Genomic DNA, 6,701 nt, shown 5'->3' with positions numbered 1-6,701 from the left:
TATATATATGTATGTATATATGTGTATATATATGTATGTATATATGTGTATATATGTGTATATATATGTATGTATATATGTGTATATATGTATATATGTATATATATATGTGTATATATATGTATATATGTGAATTTTCATCAGTGTTGTAACTTAAAATAGTTATCAAATAAAACAGTAACTAATTCCTATTGAAACAGAGTATACAGAGGTCATTTTTAAATTTAAGAATATAGAAATATCAATGAGAAATTTAATTTTTCAGTATTTGAAATGCTTAAACTGAGAATAATTAACGGTACATGTGGACACTAAAGTCTTGAGTTCTACATTTATGGAAGACAAAATGATGACTGTTACACTGCATCACTTTACTTATTCTGTTTATTTTTGCACTCTTCAGCTAATTTACATCTGTTGTCCCTGGGCAAGTACACAAAATATGATCACAGAACAATAAATACATAAATGTCCAACAGTGTGAGATGATAAATGGAATCAACAATCTACTATAAACCACAACTTACACTACTGTAACATTAAATACAACTGCTCTCCAGGATAAAGTTGGTTTAAAATAATGAAGCCCTGGGTAAACACAGAGGTTACCAATGATACTAATTAAGGTTCACATCAGGGTGCTGCTATTGTGCATGTTTGCTCACTGGAAAGGCTCTGCTACACTAACTGGAACTGAACCTTAATTATTATCATTGGTAACACCTGTGTCTACTATTCCATGTGAAAATGGTCAATTACATTGATTCTTAAGCCCACTGCTGTGATTTAAACTGCACTGTTGGTTCAGTGTGCACTCAGCTGCTGTGTCCTGTACAATCTCCACTAGAGGTCACCCTATAAACCTGCTCCAGGTCTAACAGCGTCTTCAGAGTGTAGGGACAGATTTCTACAGCTCAGACTGCATTTTAAAGGCTTCTGACAAACTGTTTGCATTAGTTCAAACAATTATGAATTAATGCAGCAGTATAAGTCCTGTGTGTCTTAATGAAATTATTCTTTTTAAACTTTAGATGTTTATTTAAGATCTAAACTCTGAAGACCTGAACACAAGTTATATTCACTGAGCCTTCACTTTAGGCAGCCCTGTAATAGATGTATGTAATGTTATATATTTGATAGATTATTGTTACTGAAGTAGATTGTTATAGAAGTTATCATTATACCTGCAACATGTTTTACATGTTTACATGATTTATAGTTTGCAACTTTGTAATTATCCAGTCTATGGCATTGGTTACCAACTGGTAGGTCTTGATTTTTAAGGGGTGTAAGAAAATTTAAAGATTATACAAAGTTGGCCTCTGTCCCAGCATTTTGTTAATTCTTTTTGTGAAGAATATTAAATGAAATTAAAGTTTAAATGTTTATTTAAGCTCTAAACTTTGATGACCTGAACACAAGTTCAGCCTTCACTCTCTGATAAACAGCTTGGTCCTGCATTGGAAAAGTAGTTAAGAGTTACAACAACCAAAGTGCTAATAGAACAATGGCCAAGCGTCCAAAAAGAGTAAAGTATGAAAGATTGGTAAAAATTAGATAAACATAATACAGACGGAGAACTGCTTTAAAAGTTAATAAAAAATATCAGGAAAACTCATCTGTGATCAATATTCACAGGAAAAAATCTGCTCAAAGTTCTACACAAACTTCTTGCAGTTATTGAGTTCACTGTTTGGGTTCATTGTACAGTTTATCATTTCTGTACTGGTATTGTTCTGCATTTAATATGAAATACCCATAAATGATTTAACTTAGTCAGTTTATAGAAAAGAGATTCCTTTAGGAAAAGTTGGTAACCAGTAGAACCATCTTCTGTCTGATCTCGAGTGCACAGCTGATTGGTAGGTGAACATCACGTAAAAAGTGCATATTGTGCGTACTATATCACAGATTTAAGTATTTCTCTGATGGATGCAATGGTAGATTACTTTTTCATTTTCACTTCATCTTTCTGCTCCTCAGAGAAACAAAGTGGTCGGTTAGTCTTAAAAATCCCCCCAAAGACTCCGAACTGGGATTCAAGAGGACGTTGAGGGGCCCTGAAAGAGCCCCCTTTCGCCTCTTCTCACACTAATCCAATATGACTTGTAATTAGATCATTTAAGTGTCTGCCACTCTGTCTGCGCCCCGCTAATGCATTACCAATACCTGCCTTAACTGTTGGGATGAAGGAGCGCTTCTGTGACAGGAAATGGGAGAGATGACGGGTTTCTGCGAAGCACGTCAGGAGCTGCTGATGATCTGAGTCACATGATGGATGAGGGTTTTTAAGTGAAGCTGAGTGTCTGTCGTACAGTGAGCTCTTAAGTGTTTGATATCGTGTCAGGATGATTTTCAGTGATCTGTCGTCATTTCACTTTTCTTTAATAATCCAGGAAGGGATTTTGCTTTTTGCTCACTGATCTGCTTTTTAAGGTTTGTTTTATACAGTTTTCCTCCTTTTCCCGTTTAATTATGTAGCCTTAAAACTGGGCAAATCATCTTAGGTCAACAATGGCCTGACAGTATCATATTTTCTTATCAGACAACTGTACACTAAAGCTATGTCATGGTTACACTGGTTCATGCAGGTTTTTAAAGCTGCACAGATTCCATCAAATGTATTGTATATCTCTTAAACATGATTTTAGAAGCATTCCCCACAAATTTAAGATTGGAATTGATTTTCTTTCTTAAAAACAAACTACAAATGCCATCATACTGTAATGTATTATCACAGGGGCCACTGCTTCTTTTCATATGGGATAATATTGTAACCCACACTACTACTAATCTGTACAATATATCTCCACATTATAACATTCGTAGTTTGGATCTCGACTTTTTAAAAAAATTACATTATTACTGTTATTATCCGTTGTAGTAATAACTGTCCGTGCTGCCAGCAGGCGGCACTGTTGTCTAAGCAAAGGCTCTCAGCTCAGGTGGAGCTGATTACTGTTTTACTTTATTCCGTCTGTGTGAACACACACACACACACACACACACACACAGGGCGTTGCTTGTCGTCAGGTATCAGGTTGGTTCCCAAACTACCAACCACACACACTTGAGGCAGGTCCCACACAACACCTGAGGAAGCTGAGAAGCTGAGAAACCCCCTCAGAGCTCAGAGACAACAGGAAAGAACAATAGACGTTTCTTTCATAAAAACCTTTTAAAACAGTCACAATAATATTAATATTGTTTGTTGATGATAATTCCAACCTGAATTCAACAGTCAGTGCTGGTTCCAGGATGCAATTTTTCTGTTTATTGCTTACAAACCGCTGTTGAAAGATTAATATTTGTGTTCACCACAAAATGTTTTACTGGAGAAATTTCTTATCAGGGCAGCTTTACAGGAACTATTTACTGCTGTAGGTTCAATCAGAACTCCTGTAAACCTCTTAAAGCCCAGTTCTCTCCTGGAGTAACTTTGGAAAAATAATTTAGTTCCGCCTTACAGTCCAGATACACATTTGAGGCAGTGGGGTCACAGAGGTTGAGGAAAGGATTTCTAATGCTGCAGTTAACTATGTTTCATTATCAGTTAATTGTTTGGTCTGAAATAGTGAAAGCGCCTGTTTTAATTACCCAGAATGATCCAAAACGCAAATCTGATAGACAAATATTAACATTTTAGCTTCCTGTTGATCAGCTAATTGATTAATTGTTTCATCTCTAGTATTCAGGTTTATTTCATGTGTCTTATTGTCCTTTCTATTGGGAACCACATAATGTTGTTTAGTCTGATGAAACAATTATTTTTTCAGTTGAAAACAGAATCAGGATAAACTTTAGGCTTCTTTGTTTTTCTGTTTGAAATGTTTCCACACAAACACATTTTACCTGAAAGTATGTAGACGTATATATTGTGTCATATTTGTGAAGTCTGATGTCTTGTAATCCCACGTGGAACAGGCTAACTAACTACTGTGGATTATTTAGGTGATTTGAAATATTTGTGTTTTCGCTTAGTTTAGCACTTTATTCTGAAATTCCATCTGTTATTAATCTGTGCACGTGCACGAGTATGATCTCTTGTTGGTAGGACTTGGAGAGTATGATATCATTCACCTTTACTGCTGCTGACCGCCACATGAAAAGCTCAGTGAAAACAGAGTTAATCTCACCCACTCAGGCCTACCTGCTGTCGCTGGGTCGAACGCTACAGCGTACGTGCTGATTGGCTATCGGCCTCTGGCTCCATTGTTGTGGCCGCGCTTCTGTTGTCTCATACCTCAACAGCTGTAATGAGAGAGGGGAGGTGGGGGAGGTGGGGGAGGCCTTTTTCTGTTGAGCTTAATGTTTAATAAGCCACTGGACACAGAAGGAAACCCGATCCTCTCCGGAGAGGGTGGCGTGTGTGTGTGTGTTTGTGTATTTGTGTGTGCACACTCTCCGTGCATTTGTTGTGTGAGTATCCAAGCGTGCTGCATTATTCTCTGGTCAGTGTGTGAATCAGATGCACTGTGTTGATTGGGCTCTGTTGTAATCGACTCTTTATTCAACCAAAGGACGGCTTGTATTTCTTCTCAGAGCCCAGCTTCTGACAAAACCCAAGACTGCTTTTCTCTGTGTCTTTTTAAAGCTTAATTTATTAATATTTTTATCAACAAAAAATGATAAATGATGTGTGATGTGGAAGCTATACAGGAAACTATCAGCAAATCTGCTGCTCTGCAGAACTTTTAGCCTCGTTATCTTGTTGTTTTAGACTCCATTTACACCTGGATTTATCTGGGTGTCTTATCTGGATAAGGAAAAATGCACAAAAGGCATGTTAAAGAGTGCAGAATGCAGAAACAGAATGATCAGATTAGGCAGAACGCATGTGGAGGTCTCACTCGCATTGTGATTGGATCGTAGCTACTTGTATGTGACATCTGTACAGTTTGATGACATTAAAGGAAAAAAACACCCAAAATGTTAAAAAGATCACCTACAGTAGCTCTGCCTCTATGGTCCCATTTACACGTCGGTTAGAGACGCAACGGCTGTCATCGAACTCCAATCTAACCCATTAGGTGACATAGTGTGAAGAGCCAGAGTCTGTGTAAGGAGGTAGTTGGGGTTGATGTACTGAGGGTGAAACACAGGATTTGTTTTATCCAAGAGGCCGATGTTTGTGTTCAGTGTGAAACCAAATGTCATTTAAGTTTTATGTTTCACAGCGTTGGGAGTAATGCGTTATAAAGTAATTCCACTGCTTTTGGAGGTGACGCAACTAATTCAAATTAAATAAAACAATTAGTTACTGAAATTTAAATGGGCTCCTTGGGTTACTTTTACCTTACCTGGAAAAAGAGGACAACTGCAGCAGACGGCAGAAAAACACATCCGAGTGAATCTCGCTCATTTTCTGGATTATGGTTTAACGTCACCCACTGAAGACTGTTCAATCCGTTCATCAAATATCCTCAATAATCATTTATTAACCACTGTAGCAAAGCTCAGTTCATGTTGCTTGTTGCTGCTCTCTGGTGGTCAGGAGTATTAACAACTAGATAAATATCTGTCCTACAGCAACACTATAATAATATAACTGATGCATTTAAAGGAGAATTTAAGCAGACAATTAAAAATAAGGCAAAGGTTAGTTTACCTAGTACAGTATTTGATAAATTAATTCAACTGTAACTGACAATTTTTCAGTAACATGCCACTGTTTCATAACATTACGTACATGTCCTGCATGTCGTGTAACATACTTATATTAACCCAAATCATTAAGTTTTCCTAAACCTAACCAAGTAGTTTTGTTGCCTACACCTAATGAAAGTGCAACCGTTCCACAACATTAACCACTCTGTTAAAAAGGTGACTCATACAGATGTTAAAGGGTAGCTTGTTTGTCTGTATTAGACACTGAGGGGCACGACAGAACGGTTGGCAAACTCAGGAAGCATTAAAGTACAGCAGTTTTGACAAGTAACCACCAGTAAGTCCTCGAGCGTACGATACAAATAAAATCCAGTGCCAGCACTTCTTTGTTACGGTAACTCTTTAAAATAAAAAATGAATGAAGGTTCTTTTCCAGCAGCTGCAGGTTGCTTTATTGTGTTTACTGTTTTCCCGTTCACCACAGCCCTGCGGCACCTTTTACTCTATATCTCTTATTGTTTCATCCCAAACAGTGGAATAACCCTTTCATTCCAGTTGACGTTTGCTTCCTCTCTCCCGACATCCTTTCCATCGTCTCCCGGATGAAACGTGATTGCCATCCTTCTCAGATGAATCATATCACCTCCTTTTATTTGCTCACATTAAAAATGCCGGCTTACTAATCAGCCTTTTGTAACATACTCAAGGACTTAAACGTCACAGTCACGGTGGATACAAATGCAGTAACAGGACAGTAAAACTGGATTGTTGTGACCTCAAATGTCTGATTTCAACAGCTTGCAATTAAACCTTTGAATTCAGAACAGAAACAGAAATTGTCCCCCATTGCCTACACTGTTATTTCTGGATACTCCAGAAGTTATTTGAACTATATACATTTTAGTTTTCAAGCATTTTTACATAAAATTCTTAGCTGCTCCTCTCCTCTACCCGCGGCAATCAGCTGGAGCCACCATGCATCACCCAGAGCGTCACAACGTGATTACAATAAAGACGGAAGTTTTAGCTTTCTGCTGCAAAAAGAATGAACCCTCTTGGTATATAACAGGATAACATGGAAAAACAGCCAGCCG

Source organism: Morone saxatilis, unplaced genomic scaffold, assembly GCF_004916995.1.
Source record: "Morone saxatilis isolate NCDOM2014 unplaced genomic scaffold, NCSU_SB_2.0 Contig3, whole genome shotgun sequence".
NCBI lineage: Eukaryota > Metazoa > Chordata > Actinopteri > Moronidae > Morone > Morone saxatilis.
This window is presented reverse-complemented; position numbering follows the sequence as displayed.